Here is a 23,939-nt window from a genome sequence, read left to right as displayed (position 1 = left end):
TGCAGCCAAAGTGAGGTCTTGTGCAGTTTCGTTTTATTTATTTTATTTTACTTAAATAAATTCAAGTTTTTCTCCAGAAATGTTGTCACAGTGGCATTTTTTTTTTAAGGCACAAACAAAAGGTTTCCAAGACAATTCCCAATTATAGTAGCAAGCAGAGACTTAATTAGACACAGACCCTCTCCACCAAGAGTGACATGCAGAATAGCCTGGCATGCATAGTCTAGGCAGAGAAATGAGGGCTTTATTCCATGGAAATGAGGGAGTACTTGGAGGGTTGGGTTTGGGGAAGATGCATTTGTCTCCCTTGAATGGGATGATAGAGTCATCTGTCAGTCCACCCATTACCAAAAGTATCTCTCTGGAAATCAGTACTGTTACACAAGTCAGGGTGTTTTCAATAACCTCATATGCATGTGAAAGCTGGACAGTGAATAAGGAAGACCGTAGAAGAATTGATGCATTTGAGTTATGGTGTTAGAGGAGAATATTGAAAGTGCCATGGGCTGCCAAAAGAACCAACAGATCTGTGTTGGAAGAAGTGCAACCATAGATCCCCTTGGAGGCCAAGATGGCCAAACTTCATCTCTCATACTTCAGACATACTGTCAGGAGGGTCCAAGTAGCTGGTGAAGGGTATCATGTTTGGTAAGATGGAGGGTCAGAGAAAAAGAGGAAGACCCACAGCAAGATGGATTGGCAAAATGGCAGCATCAATGGGCTCAAGTGTGGCAACAATAATGAGGTTGGCCCAAGATCGGGCAGTGTTTTGTTCTCTGTGCATAAGGTCGCTATGACTCAATGGCACCTTACAACAAACAACAACATACACTACTTTTATACATTGCTGAGAAGTAAGAGACTAGATGGAAGCCAAGGACTTGGTGGTTAGAAGGATGTAGGGTCACATTACTAAAGTTGTCTGAGCCTCAGTTTCCTTATCTGTAAAATGGGGATAAGATGCCTAGAATTTGAAACTAGGTATAAAGTACTCAACACAAGTGTCTATCACATAAACATTAGCCCTCGAAATGTTTGATCATGGACATCACCACAGTCATCTTCATCAGCCTCGGTTTTCTTAGCTTTGCAGACTGCCCACCCAGGACTTCGAGAACAGGCCTTCTCACAGTCTGTTGAAAGCAGACTCAACAGGCGGCACCTTGCTGCTCATCATGGGAGTCTTCAACGTATTCTTCTCTAGCCCGGGAAAGCTGGTCAAGGACAGGGTCTGAGAAATGATTTGTTTAAAAAGTTTTAAATAATTAAGAAAGCTTAGGGAAGCAAATTGTTAATTCAAGTACAATGGCCATCGCCAAAAAATGTAAATTAGTTGGATATCCTTTGTGTTACTCAAATAGTACTCCTGAGAGAAACAAATTCTCCCAATTTGGACCCCTTTACAAGTGGTAACTGCCAACACCTATCCTGAGTTAAATCCACCTTAAGAGAATTGTTCAGATATTAGCATGCCTTGTGTTCCTCCGAGCACCAAGTTAAGATAATTTGTTCCCTACTCAATTCATTTTTCACCACCACCACCACCACCCCAACACATTCTCTAGGAGTAATCTTCCTCTTTAGAAGTTCCTCTCTTGGGTTTTAGAGAACTTTTTGGCTTGAACTCCTTCTAAAATTAAAGCCAACTGCTGTTGCTTTCAAATGCAGTGATATTTCACTCTGGCTAGAGCTGACTATCACAGACGCCTCCCAAACCACATAAGTTCTTATTGTTTAAACTGACTTAAACAGCTGTTAAAACATACCCTAAGATATCAAAGCCACTCTAATTAACTTCCTGCTTCTCTGGGACTTCAAAGTCTTTCAAAAAGTTTTAAATAGGGTTTTTATAGAGAATTTGACCTAATATTTAAAGAAAATTTTGCAAGCTTACCCAAGGGGTTCTAACTTCTCCTTCCCTACTCCACCCCTACCCTGTCCCCCCACCCCACAGAATCTTAGAATCCTGCAATTAGTTGTGAGAATTGCAGAGAAAACAAAGTATCTGCCAACCAAAAAGGTCAACTTCTATGTGCATGCACACCTTCTCTTGGCAGCTGTTGCCATCCTCACTAACCCAGTTACCATCTTCCCTGCCCCAGTCCTTCTCAATATGGCCACCTCTTCTTGCCCATCCTTCAAGACACACTCAAAAGCACCTTCTCAGCAAAGTGTCCCTGACTCTCCCAGGGGAAGGGTGCCGCTGAGATCTCTGGCGCCCACACAATCCCCACATCTCTACTTAGCTCTAAGCACGTTGAGTTGTAATTTATCCGTTTATGTGTCTGTCTCCCTGTCTAGACTGTGAGGTCCATAGGGCAAGAACTGTTTAGTATTAAGCTTTATGCTCCCACGGCCTAGCACAGGGCTCTGTGTGTCCATGGTAAAGGCTCAATATATGGCTGATAACGAATGAATCCCAACCCTTCTGTACCATTCTGTGGAAGGTAGGCTTGGAGTTTAATTTATGTGCTCCTTATGGGTTCTGATCTCTGTTCCTAGAGTTTCTATGAACTTCTTTTTAAAGATGTTATACCTGGGGATCCTGGCTCTGAGAAGCAGGATTATTAAAAACAAGTTGAAGCATAGAAATAAGACCGGGGGGGTGGGGGGGAAATTAAATGGTGCATCTTTTCAAGGCTACGGCTACCAAAGGATTTTCTAGAAGAATGTACTTAGTCATTCTCACTATCTACTATTGGCAAAGATCCCAGACTTAGTGAACTTACCTGCTAATTTGTAGATTTGTGTCCAGTAGAGATGTAAATAAAGAAGAAATGTATATCTGTAATCCTTCCAAAGGAATGTGATCAAACAGAATGTGGAGATTATCAAACAATATTATTAATATCTCACTCTAGTAAAGTTTGTTGAAAAAACTACTGTTATAGCAATACATCGACATGGAATATTCAGAAATTCAAGGCTGATTCAGAAGATGTAGAATGAGGGGTATTATTACTGATGTTGATGGGTCTTGGTTGAAAGCAGAGAATACATGAAAGATGTTTGCTTGTGTTATATTGACTATGCAAAGACATTCAACTGTGTGGGTCATGACAAATTATGGACAACACTGCAAAGAATGGGAATTCCAAAACACCTAATTGTGCTCATGCAGAACCTATACATAGATCAAGAGGCAGTTGTTCAAACAGAACAAAGAGATACTGTGTGGTTTAAAATCAGAAAAGGTGTGCATTAGGGTTGTACCCTTTCATCATACTTACTCCATTTGTGTGCTTACTTCATATATTACAGCTTTTCAGGTATGCCAAGGAAATAATCTGAGAAGCTGTGATATATGAAGAAGAATGTGGCATCAGGATTGGAGGAAGACTCATCAACAACCTGTGATATGCAGATAACATATCATTGCTTACTGAAAGTGAAGAGGACTTGAAGCCTCCAGTATGGATTGTACCTCATCATAAAGAAGACAAAAATCCTCACAACTGGACCAATAAACAACATCATGATAAACAGAGAAAACATTGAGGTTGTCAAGGATTTCATTTTACTAGGATCCACAATCAATGCCAGTGGAAATAGCAGTCAGGAAATCAAAAGGACATAAATGCATTGGGGAAATCTGCTGCAAAGGCTTCTTAAAGTATTAAAAAGCAAAAATATCACTTTCAGGACTGAGATGCACCTGACCCAAGCCATGGTATTTTTCAATTGCCTTATATGAATGAGAAAGTCTGACAATCAGTAAGAAAGACCAAAGGAGAATAGATTCCTTTGGATTCTGGTATTGGAGAATATTGAATATACCATGAACAGCCAGATGAACAAACAAACCTGTCTTGGAAGATGTAGCACCAGAAAACTCTATAGAAGCAAGGATGGTGAGGCTTCATCTCACTTCCTTTGGATACATGGCCAAAAGGAACCATTGTTTGGAAAAGGGCATCGCCCTTGGTAAAGTAAAAAGTCAGTGAAAAAGAGAAAGACTCTCAAGGTGATGGATTGGCACAGTGGCTGCAACAATGGACTCAAACATAGCAAGAATTGTGCAGATGGCAGAGGACTAAGCAGCGTTTCATCCTGCTGTACATAGGGTAAGTATGACTTGGAACCAACCGGATGGCACCTAACAACAACAGAGGTGCAGATAATTTCTGCTCAGTAGAATAGATAATCCTAGAAATTAATGGCATGTTGGACGTTAACAGCTTATATCTAGCTCACATCTTATCCTAACATGTCTTTGTTAGATTCCTATAACTATCCTGACTTCTTAGATGCTTTTGAACAAGCTAGACATTTTACTGGTTCCTTTATTAATCAATGAGTTAAATAAAATATTTGACATGTGGTGATCTTTCTTTTTTTTTTTCAATTTGTCTTTAGAATCAAGATTTTGCCTTTTTGAAAATATTATAATTTTGCCTTTAGTAAAATTATTCTTCAGTAAATGTGTCAGAGCCAAAGGCTAACAAGGTGGGTAGCATGTAGCAATTTGTCAAATGGGGAGAAGATCCTAATCTCCTTTACAGAGTTATTGAGCTAATGAAATGGGACAGTTTACTTCAAACTTTGGAAACATCTAAAGCATCAATTGGACATGAAGTACTTGCTATAAAGAAAGTTGAGCTTTTCTTCAGAAAACAGGGAAGGTGTAGGGAAGGGGACCCATGGAAGGGAACCCAAGAATAAACACAGACAGGAGGGAGCTGTGCTGCCCCCACTGCCTGGACGTCAGCAAGAGCCTTCCAACGCTTCCATTCTTCCTGGTTCCCATCCATCCTCCACACAGCAGTCGATGTTCTTGCTAAAACATAAGATAGATCATGCATGCCATACCCCTGCCTCAAATCCTTCAATGGTTTTCCAGTTCTCTTAACATGAATTCAGACTTCTTTTTGGGTCTCCAAGGTCCTTCATGATGTAGCTCCGTGGGTACCTTTCCAAATTCATCTCAGGTTTTGCTCTCAACCTCGATCACTTTGTTCCAGCTACACAGGTGTTATTCGGTTCCCTAAACATGTTTATCTTTCTTACCTCAGGGCTGTGGTATTTGATTTTTGTTCTGCCTGAAATCTCATCTTCCCCTCTTTCTTCACACTACTGATACTTTCCTGTAACATAAAATTTCACCCTTATAGAGAGTTGTTTGAACAGAACATGGGAACACTGAATGGTTTAAGATTAGGAAAAGTGTGCAACTGGGTTGTGTTCTTTCATCATACTTATTCAACCTGTATGCTGAGCAAATAATCTGAGAAGCTGAGTTATATGAAGAAAAACATGGCATCAGGATTGGAGAAAGATTCATTAACAACCTGCAATATGCAGATGATACAACCTTGCTTGCTGAAAGTGAAGAGGACTTAAAAACATTTACTGATGAAGATCAAAGACCTCAGCTTTCAGTATGGATTGCATCTCAAAGTAAAGAAAACAAAAATCCTCACCACTGGACCAATAAACAACATTCTTATCAATAGAGAAAAGAAGTGGTCAAGGACTTCATTCTTCTTGGATCGACTATCAACACTCATGAAAGCAGCAGTCAAGAAATCAAACAACATATTGCATTAGGCAAATCTACTGCACAAGACCTTCTTAAAGTGTTGAAGAGCAAAGATGTCAGCTTGAGGACTAAGTTGTGCCTGACCCAAGCCATGGTATTTTCAATAACCTCATATGCATGCGAAAGCTGGAAAGTGAATAAGGAAGACCGTAAAAGAATTGATGCTTTTGAGTTATGGTGTTGGAGAAGAATATTGAAAGTACCATGGGCTGCCAAAAGAACAAACAGATTTGTGTTGGAAGAAGTACAACCAGAGTGTTCTTTGGAGGCCAAGGATGGCCAAACTTCATCTCATACTTCAGACATATTGTCAGGAGGGGCCAGTCACTGGAGAAAGATATCATGTTTGATAAGGTGAAGGGTCAGAGAAACAGAGGAAGACAAAATGGTAGTATCAATGGGCTCAAGCGTGGCAACAATTGTGAGGTTGGCCTAGGACCGGGCAATGTTTTGTTTTGTTGGGCATAGGGTCGCTATGAGTTAGTACTGACTCAATGGCACCTAACAACAACAACAACAACAGAGAGGCCATAGAAGCGGTGGTTATACAACAGTTAAGCCCTCGATGCTAACAGAAATGTTAATGGTTTGAACCAAATCAGCAGCTCCTTGGTGTTCTGCTCCCTTCAAGATTATAACCTAGGCAATCCTACAAGATACTGTCACATGGGATCATTATATGTCTAAGTGGCACCTAATAACAAAAAGAGAGAAGCCATATCTGCCCACTCATTGGAAAATGCATCTGTCATTATTGTCTCTCCTGTTTTTGTTTTGTTTTTGTTTTCCTTCAAAGCATTCCCTAGAATGTGAATATGAATATTTATATATGACTGTTTCCTCCTCTAAAAGTCACATCAGCAAAGTCCACATGTTTTTGTGTTCACCCTGGTGCCTGGAACAGAGTAAGTACTTGTCCGTATTTGTTGAATAAATGAAGGCAAAGTCATAAGAAACCCAGCCATCTCCAAGTAAAGACACTCCGCCTATCTGCTACATTTCTAAACCACGGCAGTGCAAGTTCCTCAATTCTGAGCACATGTTTCAAAACACTGGAGTCAAGAAGAAAAATTCCCAGCCTCACAAGGCATCAACTCAGAGCTTCTTTCAAGAACAGCACTCCTCAGAAATTCTTTGCTTACAGAACAACTAATAACCAGTCCCTCTCACTATTTTGTAACTCCAAAGATACGGAATCTCTTCATGAGACTGGAACAGCCCTTCCAACCAAGAATTAAATGCCACCTTAGAAATCAAATGCATCTGCACCAGAGGTCTAGGTTTGAAGCAAATAAAAGACACAACCAACTGGAAACCAAGAATATTTCAACAGCACAAAGGAGAGAGAGAATCCTAGGCCGCCTCACAGAACTCCACCCAAGTTTGCTTCATGATATAGAATTACAGGGCTCCCTCTAAACAAGTTTGAGTTTCTCAATCAGAGCCCAAGGGCACAGTTTCATTTAGGGGTCTTAGGGTTTTTAGAACTTCTGTGATCACTTTGCAAGCACTCCAACCACTTAAGCACAGCCCTTCAAGATTATCCCATACGCCCCTGGGCTGTGGTTGTTGGCAATTATGCCTCTTCTGACAAGATACCTTCCATTGGTGATGTTCTTTAAGAGTTGCTGCTTGATGGTGTGCTTGTCTATTTTTTCCTTTCTTGTGTCAAAGATATCAAACAGCAGTAAAAGAAGTCTATGGCAATTTAAAAAAAAAAAAAAAAAGCTGTTTCTTGGATAGGAATCTGGTGGGGGCAGGGCCCATAAAAATAAAATTCACTCTGTAGGTGGCTCCAAGAGAGCTCTGGTGCCACGGTGATTAAGTGCTCAGCTGAAAACCGAAAGGTTTTGAACTCACCAGCCACTCAACAAGAGAAAGAAGTGGTGATCTGTTTCTGGAGAAATGTACAGCCTAGAAACCCTAAGGGACACCTCTATTCTGTCCTATAAGGTGACTGTGAGTTGGAATCAACCGCACGCTAATGGGTCTGCTTTGAAGGTCAGATGGTGCTCAACATTTGGCCCTGGAAGATCTTCCCCAAACAGGCTGTGGACAACTGTAACTTTGGACACGGTGCCAATAGGAGTGTCTTGCTTTGGGGGATAATCTGCTACTTTAAAACCCAAGATAGGTTTATCACAGGCAGAAAATACATTATCTTCAACTATTTCTCTTTTTCAGGTGCAAAATGGTTTTGTTTTGTGTTTTCCACAGCAGTCAATTTGCAAATAAAGACCAAGAGACACAAGACGAGTGCTCAGCCTTTCTCTACCCACAACCGATAAGTCCGCAGCCTGAACACAGAACTCCAGATCTAATTTTCCCTATCACACCAAAAACGCGGCATGCAAGAAGCTGCACTCCTTCTCCCAAATGAATTTAACTCTCAAAACTTCTTAAAACTTGGGAAACTACACATATGAACTGTTGCCGTGCTTTGTTTAATTTTTTTCCTCAGAAATATTCTTGTGGCCAAAAATAGAACATTTTCCATTCTGAGGAACAGGCAGCATCCATGGGAATTAAAGCAGTGCTTCGTGTCTCTCCAGAACATTCCTGCCAAGCACGCACATGGGTACACCCATGAGCTGTTTGCACGTTCTAAGAAGCTGCTTTCTGTAGGCACAGCAGTGGTCAGGAGCCAAAGTCCTCTGTTTATTTTCTAGCCAAGAAAGATACCAGAAAGAGGACTCAAGAGCACTTTATAGGAAAATGCTCAATGAGTTTGAAAATGACCCCACCATCCACCCCATTTCCCACCCACAATCATCCCAGAAGTCTTCTCAGGACTTACTCCTCTAAAATTCCAAAGCTTCCGCAGTACAAAGTTCACGGCCTCTGTTCTAGTGAGCCATTGCTTGTAGATTAGTCGGAAGATCTCCTGTAAAGTTATTTTGATGATAGAATCAGAAGTGGCAAATTTAGGAAAGTAGTCTCAAACTTAAATACTGACCGATGTGCTGGTAAAAAAAAAAAAAACAAAAAAAAACTTGGGTAAAATGTCAGAATAAAAGTAATCGAGAAATCATGCTACTAGCATAAAATACAAGGGCATTTTGTACACTCTTAACTGTTTGAAAGGGACTCCTGGTGGGCACTGTAGGATAAGCACTGGACTGCGAACCACAAGGTTGGCAGTTCAAACCCACCAGCTACTCCTTGGAAACTCTATGCAGCGTTCCTATGAGTTGAAACCAACTTGAGTGTACTTAACAACAAGAACAACAACTGTTTGAAAAGTTCATTATTTTCAGCATTTATATAATCCTCCTCAATGGAATTTCTGTGGCTGCAGTGAGATTTCATATTTTATAGCTCTATTTGAACATGCATTCCACTATATGTCCTATGGAGTCCTGGTGTGGCACTGCAGGTTAATGTACTGGACTGCAAGGTTGGTTTGAACCACAAGTTCTGCAGTTCAAGCTTGGTGGCCACTCCTCAGAAGCCCTATACAGGGTTGCAATGAGTCAGAACCAACTCAACAGCACTTAATATACGTCTAATAGCTCTTCCCTTCAGCACTCCCTTCCAGTCACCACCCCCCAAAACAAAGAGATTGGGTTCGTTATAAGGTCTACTATAAGGTCTTTTATATGAAGCAAGTGATAATTTAATTACTGTAAGAAAAAATTAAGAGTCATATAAAATAATTGGATTCATGAAGGAAATACCACCACACCAGAGAGAGGTTGAAAAGACCCAGGAGTAAAGCTAGAGGGAGTGAAGGTGAAGCTTTCTGCTCCCGTAAAGATTTACAGCATCAGAAACCCTGTGCAGGGTCGCTATGAGTCAGAACTGACTCATACCACACAACCACCACCAAGGGGAGAAGAGAGGAAGTTAGAGATAGAGATTAACCAGGAGGAGTGGTGGAGAGACACACAAGAGAGAACAAGGGGAAAGGGAGTGGGCGGCAGTATAGTCTACTGGTTAAAGGTCAGTAATTTACCAGTCAGATTATGTTGGCTCAAGTCTTCACTCCAGCCTCAATTAACTCATGTTGTAAATGGAGATCATAAACTTTCATCGTGCACAGATTAAGTGAGTTAATACATAAAGTGCTTAGAACTGTGCCTTGTGCTGAGTAAACATTCAACAAACACTGGCTATTATTATGATGGAAAGACTAACACAATGCATATTTCCCTCAGAGAACATTTGCTTATGAGTTAGAGAGCCAGTTATGCTGTCCTTGAGTTCTTCTGGTACACACAGAAGCACAGAAATTATGAGATGGCCAGGAGCCCAAGTAAGTGTTGGTGAAAGGAGGAACTGCAGGGTAGCAGTCTGATGTTGGTGACTACTTGGAACATAGAACAACTATGGAGCCCCTGAACGGTGAAGGAGAAGCAGTACATAACTGCCAATTAGTCCCAACCATTCGTTTCAACTTCATTAGCTCATGTCTTCAGTAAACATGCTTCAAGCTACTCTTTTTAAAGCACCACACATTTAGTCTTTCCCAGCATATCTTTCTAACACCAACTTGAGCATCTTCCACCCCATTTTGAAGATGCATTAGGATAATCATTTAATATATATACCTTGCCCTTAGGATCTTGCCTTCTGCCTTTGCTCAAACATTTCACAGTGTGGAACTTTCTTTCCTAGTTCTTCAGCCTAACAAGATACTACTCATCCTTTCAGCCCAAATGTTATCATGTTGGTTTTTGTGCCCTCTTTCCATCTCCCTCATCATCCAGCAGGCTGCATCTCCCTCTCCTACTCAGTCCCCTTGGCATGCACACAGTAAATACCCCTCTATCACAGCATGTGGAATAATAGTCTCTTATTCCTCCAGGTTTCCTAGGAGTTCCCAGAGGTCAGGAACTGAACCCTATGTGCATTTGGATCCTCAGGCCTTCTATAGCATTTGGCAAGTGAAGGGCTATCTAAACTTTAAATTTTTGCCAAGGAGCTCTGGTAGCGTAGTGGTTACGAATCGGGCTGCGAACTGCAAGGTCAGCAGTTCGAAACTACCAGCTGTTCCGCGGGAGAAAGATGAGGCTTTCTGCTCCCGTAAAGATTTACAGCCTCGGAAACCCTGTACAGGGTCGCTATGAGTCGGAATCGACTCCACGGCACATAACAACAACAACAACAACCCTTTAGGAATCCATGGTTTACAACAGGGGTTGGTAAACCATGGCTCATGGGTCAGATCTAGCCTGCTACCTATCTTGGTAAATAAAATTGTATTTGAACAAAGCCACACTCATTCATTTATGTTTTGTCTATGGCTGCTCTCTTGCTATAGCCACAAAGTTGAATAGTTGCAACAGACACCATATGGCCTGAAAAGTCTAAAATATTTACTCTCTGGCCCTCTGCCAAAAAAGTTTGTTGACGCTTGGTCTAGAAGAAAAGAGCTATAAACCAAGCATATAAAAATAATTGGTAAAGAGAGGCATTGGTTAAATAAGTCTTCATAGAGAAGGTGACATTTTAAAAATGAGAGATATGTGACACAAAAAAGGCATAAGACTTAATTTCTTCACTCTACTATGCCCCCTATACTGATAACTGTTGTACTAGATCACAGTGCTTAAAGATTGGAGTTGTAGGACTTGTTTTGTGGTTGTTGTTGTTGTTGTTAAGTGCCTTCGAGTCAGTTCCGACCCATAGCGACCCTGTACAGGGTTTCCGAGGTGCCATCAAATTGGTATATATATATATATACTATATATCTGGAGTCCTGCTGTAGCGCTGTGCGGTAATGCACTGGACAGCAAAGTCCATTTGAACCACAAGGTTGACAGTTGAAGCTCACCAGCTGCACCTCGGAAACCCTATACAGGGTTACTATGGATCGGAACCAACTGAACGGCACTGAACCACAACAGCAACATTCTATATCTAAATTCAACAGGGCTGACATTTAATCAAGTATTTATGATCCAGTCATTCCTTAGACAGCCCAAGCAATGAAACAACGAACTTAAAAGTGACAGGTTTTAAAGCGATCACAGCTACACATTTTTACTATTTGCTCTATGCCAGTTGCTGTGCTAATTACTTTACACAAATTCCTTCTTTTGATCCTTACTAAAACCAGCACTGGACTGTGAATCACAAGGTTGGCAGTTCAAACCCACTATCTGCTTCTCAAAAACCCTATACAGAGTCACTATGAGTTGGAACCAAATCTATGGCACTTAACAACAACAAAACCTTATGTAGTGAACACATCATACAGTATAATCTATGTTTTTTCACATGAGGAAAGTCAGACTCAGAGAGGTTAAGTATATGCCCAAGGTCTTACAACTATTCTTGTTGTTGTTGTTGTTGTTGTTGCTGTTGTTAGGTGCCATTAAATTGGTAACAACTCACAGAGACCCTATGCACAACAGAATGAAACACTGCCCGGTCCTGGGCCAACCTTACAACCATTGCTACATTCAAGTCCACTGCTGCTGCCACTGTGCTAATCCATCTCATTGGGGGTCTTCCTCTTTTTCTCCAATGCTCCACTTTACCCAGCATGATATCCTTCTCAAGGGACTGGTCCCTCCCAATAATATGTCCAAAGTATGAGAGATAAAGTCTGGCCATCCTGGCTTCCAGGTAATACTTTGGCTGTACATCTTCCAACACAGATTTGTTTGTTCTTTTAGCAGTCCATGGTACTTTCAGTATTCTCCTCCAACACCACAACTAAAATTCATCAATTTTTCTATGGTCCTCCTTATTCACTGTCCAACTTTCACATGCATATGAGGTTATTGAAAATACCATGGTTTGGATCAGGCATATCTTAATTCTCAAACAGACATCTTTGCTCTTGAACACTTGAGAGAGTAAAAGAAGGGATCATGGAAGAGGGAAGAGAAGGGAAAAGGAATCAAAGTCCATCTTTGCTAAGTGTGTACTCCGCCAACTGTTATACTAAGAACTTTACATACTTTGTTTCATTTAAGATTCACAACAGCTGGGTGTGGAAGAGAATACATAAAAGAAATGAGCTTGAAGAGGTTCCATATGATGCCCCAAATCAGAATGCAGTGAAAAACTTCTTGAAGTTTGACATAGAAGTAAATGAAACATTGTTGTTATTATTAAGTGCTGTTGAGTTGGTTCTGACTCATAGCTACCCTGTAGAGAATTTCTGAGGAGCAGCAGCTGGTGAGCTTGAACCGCCAACCTTGAGGTTCAAATGACTTTGCAGTCCAGTGCATTAACCCACAACACCACACCAGGACTGCAGTGAAACATTAGGCTATTTGAATGTATGAGAACTCTAACTCAGTACTGATATTATGCAAAATAAGCCCAATGTTTCTAGGACTTGTGGTAAGCACCTCTGACTGTGTAACCTTCATAGCTCCCTGAAGGTAACCTTCCAGTGTTAAAAGTGGATGTTTCGAAGCACACGAAGCAATCTGGAGAGCAAGGTATTCAGTACATGCTTGTTACACAGGCAATGGAACTGAGATTTAACTTCCCATTTTCAAGGATCACCTCCTCGATTTCAGAGCATTGTTCTGCAAGGGTTTTACTAACCTGCTTTATATAGCTCCAGGTGCACTCCCAGGTTGCTCTTTCATACCTTCTCCCTGCCTTCATTCATATATTTATTCCAGAAACAAGAAAGACACCTCAATGAAATGCAGGTGATATATTCTAGCGAGCACGTAGAAGATGATCTTGAAATAACTGAGCGTGCTAAAAACCAAAAGGAAAGCCCTCTGCTTAAAAACAATCATGTCCATAATACCTGATAGAAGGTAAGGAAACAGATTACTTTTCCTATGGTTCTAATTAAGGAATTGAATTCTCTGTTGTTGACTATAAAGAACTAAAACTCTTGAGCCCTGCTAATGGTAGTGCTCATTCCTTCTTGGAAAAAAAAAAAATTATATATAAGGTCATTATCACCATAAGCCAAGTCCTTTGACCTTGGAACTCTTTTTTCTTAGTAGACAGACTAGGAAAATCATCAGAAAAGCTGGTGAAGAGCCTGTATTCCAGTTCTCGTTGCAAAACCATCTATGAGCTACCTAAACCCTCCGGGTCTCAATTTCCTCATCTGCAAAACAGACAGAATAATAAGCTCTGCTTTACAAGGGTTGTTAAAGAGGATTCAATAACTTCATAAGTGTCAAATACTTTGTATATATTTCTCAATTATTTCCCATAAAAAACTCCAGAGGAAGGCAAGAAAAATATCAGCTTCACCTGGTCAGTAATAAGCACTCAATTAAATGTATCCTATCATTACCAGTCAAGGAGCTCTGGTAGCATAGGGGTTACGAATTGGGCTGCTAACCTCCAGGTCGACAGTTCGAAACTACCAGCAGTTCGGCAGGAGAAAGATGAAGCGTTCTGCTCCCATAAAGATTTACAGCCTCAGAAACCCTGTGCGGGGTCACTATGAGAGTCAGAACCGACTCCACGGTACTGAACAACAACAACATCATTAGCAGTCACTCATTAGGAGAAAGCTGTGACAGTCTTCTAGAAGGACAGACAATCTTGGAAGCCTTATGAGGCAGGTTTACTCTGTGCCCTACAGGGTTGCTATAAAGTTGAAATTGACTCAAAGGCAATGGATGGATGTGGGATTTTTGCTATATCATATACATTGCAAAGATAAAGACACACACATTACAAAGATGTTCATTGCAATATTATTTTAGTGAAAATTTAAATGTTCATAAATAAATCAAAAATTAAATGTTCAACTATCTCAGAATAGTTACATAAGTGATAATTCCACATGATGCTTTTAAATATTGAAAATGTTGTTTCCAAACAAAAGTTAATTCATGAAATGGTAAAACTTCCTTAAATAATGCTAAGTATAAAAGTAGGCTACAAAGTTGTGCATAGAGTTTGATTCCAGTTTTGATGTGATGCTGTGGTCACTGCCGGTAATCCCTCTTCAGAAAGGATTGCTGACTCTCCAGTTGCTGGGAATATTGGCTGCTGACAGCTAATAGCTGCATTCCTATTGGAAATTGATTTTGGCCATAGGGAACAGACCCATACAAACTTGCCACCCCACATCACGGACTGGCTGATGCAGGAACTCAAAGGCCCACACACTTACCCTAATTTGGAACACCTCTGAGAGGTTATCCAGTTCCAGAGCTCCCCATGATGAGATGGAGTCGCAATTTCAACATTTGGAGTCAGCGTCTCTCTCTGCCCAATGCTGAAAACTCCCTCCTGGTAAATGTTCTGCAGGCTGCTCTTCATCTCCGAGCCTATCAACAAGGAACACAACCTAAGATATTTTTATATCAAAATACCATGAAGTATTATTTCTGAGTGATGAGATTTCTGGACTTTCTAATTTTTCTATAGTAAGTTTGTATGGCTTATTTTAAATGAATAAAAAGAAACTGTTTAAAAAGAGTCAGGATCCTCCTTGGATTGTCCTAATTAATTAAGCCCATGAATTTAAACACATAGATTTGATTTTCTTCTTTATCACAGACTTGACTGTTCTTAGGAATAAAAAAAGTAAACACTTCAACTTAAACTGTATCTCTAGTAAGTAAATAATAAGCTGAGATCAAATACATAAACACACACACACAACTTCTGAGTCTGTCATGTCACAAACTGACCATCAACTTGGATCCACATGTCCTAGTGTTGCTGTGGTTCAAACTGAAACTCCTCCCTCTTCATGCACCACGTCCTTTACTAGTCATACAAGAAAATCTGTCTCATTGGTCTGTAGAAGTCCATCGGGTTTTCATTTTTTTAATCTTGTCCATCTGCCCACTTACCCTACTGGCAACTCAGATTTCATTTTGAATACAATTAAGAGTCTCAAACAATCCAATTCTTCCTCAAAGAATTAAAACTCTTCTTCATTGAGGATCTTAAAAAGAATATACCACAGACTCTGACAGCAGTTTCAAAAGATGAGGTCTAAAACACACCACTGGAATAACCACCTAGTCATCTAAAGCAGCTGCTTGGCGAGGACAATGCTTTGAATGTATAAGCTTGGGGTATTTACTTAAAATAAAATCCACCACATGACTTTTACAGCCACATTTATGTTCAATTTAATCCTCTAATGCTAATACCATAGGTTGTCTATCAACAGCTTAGATTAAAGGATAACAATAAAACATTGGAAGTAACTGAGTCAGACTTTGTACATGCAGGTTACAATAGTACATCAATCCCTTCGGATAAATGCCAAATTATCATAACAAGACCAAGACCAGGAAACACCATCAAGATTCACAGAAGCTGGAGGTGAAAGAAAGCAGCTTGTGGAAAACCTCCAGTCTCACCTCAGATAAGTGTTACAATCACAGCTAATAAACACAGTCAGAACAGGCAAAGCTTTCATTGAGATTTGCAATATTCTTACATTAGTAACAATTATGTTTTCCCCACCAGAAATGTCAAGTCTAGCCTGATATGACATAGGATATCAGAACAAAGAGTTTCCATAGTTAGCATGAAGTTACTGCAAGGAGTCTAGGTAAATAGCTTAATGGAAAATGCTGGTTATTCTAGTAATCCCAATTGTGGGAGTCTATCTCAAGAAAATAATCAGAAATGTCAGAATCACTTCATACATGAAGACGTAAATCACAGTGTTATTATGAGCACAAACTAAGCGTTCAACCCTAGGGAAATGGTTGATTAAATTCTACTATTATCATTTCACTGATGCTTCTGAAGACATTTAAATAATAAAGTAAAGTAGTTACTCATAATGTTGAATGAACAAAGAAAGAGATACAGTTTATATATATACTGTAATGTCTACTCTGTGAAGAGTACACACAGCTAAGTAAACCGTAAAAAACAACTAGAAGGAAAAGCAATAGGAAGTTACTAATGTCTTAGAGTAGTGAAGTTATAGGTGATTTTTTTTCTTCCTTCTACTTATCTGTATTTTCGTGACTTCCTATGGTTTATAATCTAATAAAATGTATCATCCATGGTCATCTAGTCAATTCCAACTCATGGCAACCCTATTGGACAGAGTAGACCTGTCCCATTGGGTTTCTAAGGCTGTAAACCTTTACAGAAAGTCTGGCACACTTTCTCCTGAAGAGTCGCTCTGGGTTCAAACCACTGACCTTTCAGTTAGAGGTGAGCTTTAACCACTGTACTTCCAAACCCAAACCATTTGCCATCAAGTCGATTCTGACTCATAGCAATTCTATGAAGGGTTCCCAAAACTATAAATCTTTACAGTCAGACAAACTTACCTTTCTCCAGTGGAGTACCTGGTAAGTTTGACCTGCAAATCTTGCTGTTAGTAGCTCAACCCCTAACCCACAGCACCAAGGCTCCTTCATAAATCATATGTTGTTGTTGTTAAATGCCATCTTGTCGGTTCCGACTCATAGCACCCTGTATACGGTTTCTGAGGAGCAGCTGGTGGGTTTGAACCAGTGATTTAACTACAACACTACACCAGGAGTCCAATAAAATGCATAATTGAATGAAAATGAAAACTTTGGGATTATAAAAAGAAAGGAAGAAGTAGGAAGAGAATGGCCAACCTTTCACCCTGACTCCTGGACTGATGAGAGACAGTCAGTGGTAGAAACACGTGGGGAATCATTGAAAGCAAGCAGAAAACCAACAATCTAAGAAATGGAACTAAAAGAACACTTGAAAATAAGTATGGAAAGGTAGCCACAGTGATAACTTGCATTAAGATAATATTTTGAAATAATAACCAATAGGATTTACTTGTCCTCCTTTTCACCTGCACTTTTCTTCCTCGATATTTTGTTAAGAAAGTAGAGAAAACCATGAGTCCCTTCGTAGCCTGAGTTTAAGAGTCCAAAGCCTCTGAGAAGCAGGAAGAATTTGGGAGAGGCTTGGTGCCCTCAAGATTTGCAAACATCCTGCAGATCAGCCTGAAAGGGAGAGGTAGAGAAGTTAGAGGTTGGACACTGAAGGGTCCACAACGTGGCCACCTCCCCCTGGCCATGTGGTGGTGTCTGAGTCCCTTTTCTGGGTAGAGCCAGAGTAGAAAATGTGGTCTCATAGATGTAAACAGTAGGACTCAAAACAACCTGCCTGTTCTCCCCATTCCAAAGTGATGCAGAAGAGAAGTGTGAGGCCTAACGTCTAAGGGTAGTATGGGGAATGAGGCCCTCCTAGCCCCCCATCACCCAACAGAGTATGTAGGAGCAGAATACCCTTTATCTTCCCAAAAGTCTGTTGGGTGTCACAGGTTATGACTAGGATTACAGGGGGTCTTAGTTTCCTAGTGCTGCAGTGTGTGATTTTACAGCTCAGAAATATATTCTCTCATAGCTCTGGAGGTTGAAAGTCCAAATCAGGGTCTCAGTTATGTTGTGAGCCTCTCTCCTAGTTTTTGGTGTCTGCCAGCAATGCTTGGCGTTCCTTTGTTGATGATCTTCACACGGCATCTGTTGTTTATTGGTCCAGTGGTGAGGATTTTTATTTTCTTGACATTGAGATTATTCCATACCGAAGACTGTGCTCTTTGATCTTCATCAGTAAATGTTTTAAGTCTTCTTCACTTTCAGCAAGCAAGGTTGTATCATCTGCATATCGCAGGTTGTTAATGAGTCTTCCTCCAATCCTGATGTCATGTTTTTCTTCATAGAACCCAGCTTCTCGGATTATTTTCTCAGCATACAGGTTGAATAAGTATGGTGAAAGAATACAACCCTGTCGCACACCTTTCTTAATTTTAAATTTAAAACATTTCAAATAGCAACTAAATTCAACTTGAGTATTGCCAACAACACAAGTAACTCAACTGAAGGGACAACAATGTAGATAGTGACTTATGTCCAAGTTTACACATGAGCAGACAACGTCAGCTCTGCCATAACTCCATTCAGCCAACAGCAATTAGACGTTGTCATCAGTTACAAGATCCTGATTTCAGATTATTTCATAGGAAAAAGCATGTATTAGAATTCGTGAAACACGATCATCTGAGTTAAAGAAAAAATTTGAGTACATTTCTTGCATAACTGTGCTTGCAGAATAAAGTATGCCCATTACACAGATGTAAGGTCTTTTCTATACAAGGGGGATTATTGCATGTAGTTTAAAGGCATCCAGTTAATACTTCTATAAGCAGGGGTATCTACAGGGTAAAGTCCAAAGTCCTGAGTCCAATGTGGTCTTGTAATGTCAGGCAGGAATTGGTTAAACAGGAGCAGCCCCCTGGAGCTGCTAACATGAAAAGGGAAGTTTTATGGGAAGTTTAAGGGAAGTTTAAGGGAAGTTTTCACACATAAAATGGAAATGTCGCAGCATCCATTTCTGTGTTCAGTCAAGGAATCTGTCTTCAGCTTGGCTCAATAAGGCCTCCCGACAAAGAACAGATTATTACTCTCTTCCACAGCACGGCTGTATCACGATATGAAGAGAATCTGACAGATAAGGGCTCTAATTTCTCTGCATCTCACCAACATTTGTTATGTTATTTTCCATTTTTAAAAAATCTGAGCCAACCTAGTTGGTGTCAAATGGTATCTCATTGTGATTTTTTTTTTTTTTTTTTTACTGTTACTGTGAATTGAGAGGTTTGCAGAGCAGATCATCAGTTATCATACACTTTATTTCATCTCAACAATTGCAATCCCTGCTATGTAACATCACTTAGACCACTTCCTCCCTCTGTTCCTTGTTTCCATTCCTCCTTCTCTCCCCACCCTTCTAAATGAGGTTAATGTTGCACTTTTGATCTCAAATGGTTGACCATTCTATGATGTGCATACCTTACTGGAGTTGTTTCCCTCACCCTCAACCCAAATACACCTTTCAGTTGCTTGTCTGAAAATTGAGCTACAGGGATGAATTTGGTTTCAAACCTGAAGTGTGACTAAGGGCCATAATCTTGGGATTCCACTAGACTTTGCCCAACCAGTAAGCTTGATTATTCTTATGATTTTGAGTTTTGTTCCACATTTTCTTCCAATTTATCCAGAACCTTCTAATAGGATCTCTTTCAGAGCAGTTGGTAGCAATAGCTGTGCACCACCTGGTTCTTCTGGTTTCCAGGTCATGGAGAATGATGTTCACGTGGTCCATTAGTTCATTAGACTAATTGTTTCCAAGCATCTTCAATTTTCATAACTCTTCTTTCTTCCAGACACAGAGAGACTAATAATTGCACCTTACATGGGCTGTTCATGAGCTTTTAAGATCCCAGTCACTACTCACCAAGGAAGGATGTAAAACATTGGCTTTGGGGACATAATTATGCCAATTAACTATGGTGTCCCCCAAGACCATTTTCCTGAGCCCCCAGACCCAGCAAGTCATTCTCTCAAGGTGTTTGGGGATGTCTAAGAAGCCTCCATCATTTTACCTCCTAAATTTTTCACCACATTCATGGCTATATTTGCAGAAAAGATAAATATTCATGTACAAATATCCTCTGTCAAACCTTTGAATATTTTGTGAGTATCCTCCCACTATCCCTCCTGTACCCATTCATCTTGCTTATCTATCCATGTATATGCCCTTAGATCATGTAGGATTTACCTCTGTTCCCTTTAACTCTTGAATTCCTCCCTGTATCTTCCACCGCCTTCATCATTCTTCTGCCAACTTCCTTCTTGTTATATATTGCCTTTCCCATCACCCAAGTTAACACATCTCTACCCTCTAGTCACTGAATTATTACCCCTCAAATAATATTTCTTTTACTGTGAAAACCTTTTCTTGACTTTTTACATACCCCTCTAGTAACCCTCAAATAATATTTCTTTTAGTGTGAAAACCTTTTCTTGACTTTTTACAATAGTGGGCTCATTTAATAGCTGTCCTTTGGGGATTGACTAATTTAACTCAGCACAATGTCCTGTCCATGGGTTCATCCTTATTATGAGGTATATCACAGATTCATCTTTATTCTTCAGTGTTACTTAGTACTCCATTTGTGTGTATATACCAAAGTTTGTTTACCCTTTCTTCCATGAGCATTTAGGTGCTCTCCATCTTTTTGTTATTGTGAATAGTGTTGCAGTGAACATGCATGTGAATACATATATTCAGATCATGATTCTTATTTCTCTAGATATACACCAAGTAGAGGGACCCAATGTTGCTCACAAAAATTCAAGATGGCTGCACCAAGTTAAGCCAGCCAACAGGTCTCCCATCTGTCTCCTTTCTCGTTGCCTCTGTTCAGCTTCTTCTCCTAGTCAATATTCCATTTACTTCTCTATCCTGTCCTCTGCAGCTCAAGGTTCCAGGATTATCATCTGAATCTGTTTGTTTCATTTGATCTCTTGTGTCTTTATTGTAAAGAGTCTGTTAATGCATCTGCCTAGTCTACCATCTTGTCAGAAGTATTGTGGTTTTGATTTGAATATCTCAGATGTCTAAGGATGTTGAGAATATTTTTCATGTGCTTATTGGCCATTTGAATAGTCTCTGTTTAATAAACTGTCTGTTGAGATCCTTTGCCCACTTTTTTTTTTTTTTTTGGAATTTTTTTATTGTGCATATATTGAAAGTTTACAGTGTTTCTCTCTATCTTTTTCAGCTTTATCTTTTTTTTGGGGGGGGGGGTCTTTTCCTTATTAAATTATTTGAATATTTTATATATTCTGGACCTTAGAACCTGGTTCCTGACTGTCATTACTGATGGTTTTAACAAAAACCTATTCAAATTCTATAGAAGAATCCTGATCAAAAGGAAAAAGAATGGAATATAATTTCAAATTCTCAATGGAATCCAGACTTTATGGAGCCATTGAAACTGGGATGAACCCAAAAAAAAACTATTATTCTAAAGTAACCTTTACATTTTAAACCTTGAGCTAAGCTATGTTCTGATGTTTCTTTTAACCAAAATATGGATGTTGCTATTGTTGTTCTGGTAGCATAGATATTACGAGTCAAGCTCCTAATCTCAGGCCAGCAGTTCAAAACTACCAGTGGTTCTGTGGGAGAAAGATGAGATTTTTCTGCTCCCGTAAAGATTTACAGCCTCAGAAACCCTATACAGGGTCGCTATGAGTAAGAATCAAGTCCACAGCACATAAGCACCACCACCATTGTTGTTAAGTGCCGTCAAGTTGGTTTCAACTCATAGCCACCCTGTATAGCGTTTCCTAGGAGCAACTGGTGGGTTTGAACCACAAATGGAATATGTCTGCCTTGAGCACTGTGTTCTTTTAAAAAATTATCCACATGAGATCAAATTGAGCCAAACTATCTTCTGATGTTTTCTTTAAAGCACTTCTAGGCCTGAACTCTAACACCTGCTGTGATCCTTCACCTTCTCTCTCCTTTCTCTTGTCAGCTACCATTAAGATTCAGAGGATCCAAGGGAAGATTCCAAGGCCCTTGAAGTTGACAATACTTCTATATGGGAACAGCCTGAATCTCTGAATAACTGTGTGGAAGAATTATTCAGAGATTAATTACATGTTCCACACATGGGCAAGAAATAAAAGTTTGCATATTACAGTAATTATCCAACTCTATTTGATCAATTATTTATGCCTGAGCTTCATCATCCAAGGCAAAAATTAAATTAGTTACTTAAAAGGCTCAGCACCATGCCTGTAACACAGCAAGTATCAAATAAACAGTGGCTCTCTTAGTATCATTTTGATATTTTCATTGTTATTACTGTGGCCAAAAAAAATGCAGATTTAGATTTCAGACAGGCAGATTTTTACAATCTATATGAAAGGGAAGTAAAACTATAAATAGCAACTAATGTAGACTGTATTAGAAGTGAAATTTGAGCAATCATATCTTCAGAGACTGAGAATAATCTACAAATAGTATGTAATAAAGACCCCAAAATAAGGAAGTAACTGACTCCCAAGCAGGTTGAGTAGGTGAAGGACCAGCATCAGACTCAGAAGGAAGTCAGCAGAAGCTGGGAGAAGGCAAATCCAGGGCAGACCAGAACAGAAACTGCTCTTCTGATCCACACTGGGCAGTGGTTCTCAGCAGTTCCTCAGAGCAAGTGGTCATTGCCATCACTATTCACTCTACATCCCTAACTAACCCCTCCTCAGATCATGGCTAATATGAAACAAAGCAGATGCGTCTCTTAGTTTAAAGTTCTGATGCTCAACTGCTAATCAACAAGTTGGCTATCTGTACTCACCCAGCAGTTCCATAGGAGAAAAGATCCAGTGATCTCCTCCTGAAAACATTACAGTCTAGGAAACCCTCTTGGACAGTTCTATTCTGGCAAATGGGGTCACTAAGAGTCAAAATCGATTCCATGGCATCTAACAACAATACTTCTTTCTTACCCTCGTGGTTCAATATCCCCAGTTGATTCCTCTATTGGTCCAGTTAGTAGACCCCTTCGAGAACTGCTAGGAACTCATACCCCCTCCTGTCATTTAGAATTGATTCTAGTAAAGCAACTTCTCCTTTGTTAAGTGTTGCTTTAACAAGCTTTCTACAGCATTTGAGACTTTCCACAGTCAGTCCTGTCATTTGTTTATTCATTCATTCATTCATTCATTCAAAAACAAAACAATTCTTGAGCATCTACTATGTACCAGGCAAATAAATCCACAGCATTCATCAGTCAGTCCTCACATGTAATAGGTGCTCGACAAATTCATTGATGAGGTGGCTATCTTCTCCTGTTCCAGAGAGTATCAGTAAGGTGTGAGTTTTGAGCTTGACTATTCCTCTTTTTTTCCCTCCATGTGTTACTTTAGCTTTTATCAGCAGATAAGCAGGTGGCCATAGTTTTCTGTGGTCTTACTCTTTCGTAGGTAGGACTGACTTTTCTGGTTTCAGAAAAGCTGGCACATGTTTGGGAAAAATCCTTTTCTCACACACTGGTCTTTGACCACATCTCAGGGTGGTGTTCAGGATTTTTGCCTCTTGAGGAGAGTGGTCTGTGGCTTATTTCTTTCTTTATCCACTCTCTTAAAGTAAAGAGATGCAAGAGTCAGAGTCATTACTAAAGGGAAAAGTCAAACAGCAAAAATGCTCCAGAGACACCAAAAGTATGAAAAGGAAGTGATTAAGTGGAAAATACCCAGCTATGGAAATAAAACTGCAGGCATCTGAACCTAAGTATGAAAACCAGCTAAAGGATGTGAGAAAGAGTGAGAAGCGCTTTTGTCATTGGGTCAAATCTCTGGCAAATGATCCTTGATGAATCCAAATTTGCACTGGGATTTGAAACTTTCCATGCTCTTGTATTTCATCAGCTGCTTTGAGTTACTTTTAAAAAGAAACACATATTTAATGAGAAATTTTTGACAGGGAATGAAGTACAGATGTAATTCTTTGGAGCAATTATTTCCTCTGTTGCTGGCCTTTCTTTTTTTTTTTCCTTCTTCACAGTATCCAGTTGCAATTAAGCAATAACAATAATTAGAACATTAAATTCTCTCCGAATTATTGTCCCATCAGCCACATCCAGAGATCTTTTAACTGTCATTGTGGAAATAATGTCTTCTCACAGATGCAA

The sequence above is a fragment of the Chrysochloris asiatica genome, unplaced genomic scaffold (assembly GCF_000296735.1).
Source record: "Chrysochloris asiatica unplaced genomic scaffold, ChrAsi1.0 scaffold00003, whole genome shotgun sequence".
NCBI classification, from domain to species: Eukaryota; Metazoa; Chordata; class Mammalia; order Afrosoricida; family Chrysochloridae; genus Chrysochloris; species Chrysochloris asiatica.
This window is presented reverse-complemented; position numbering follows the sequence as displayed.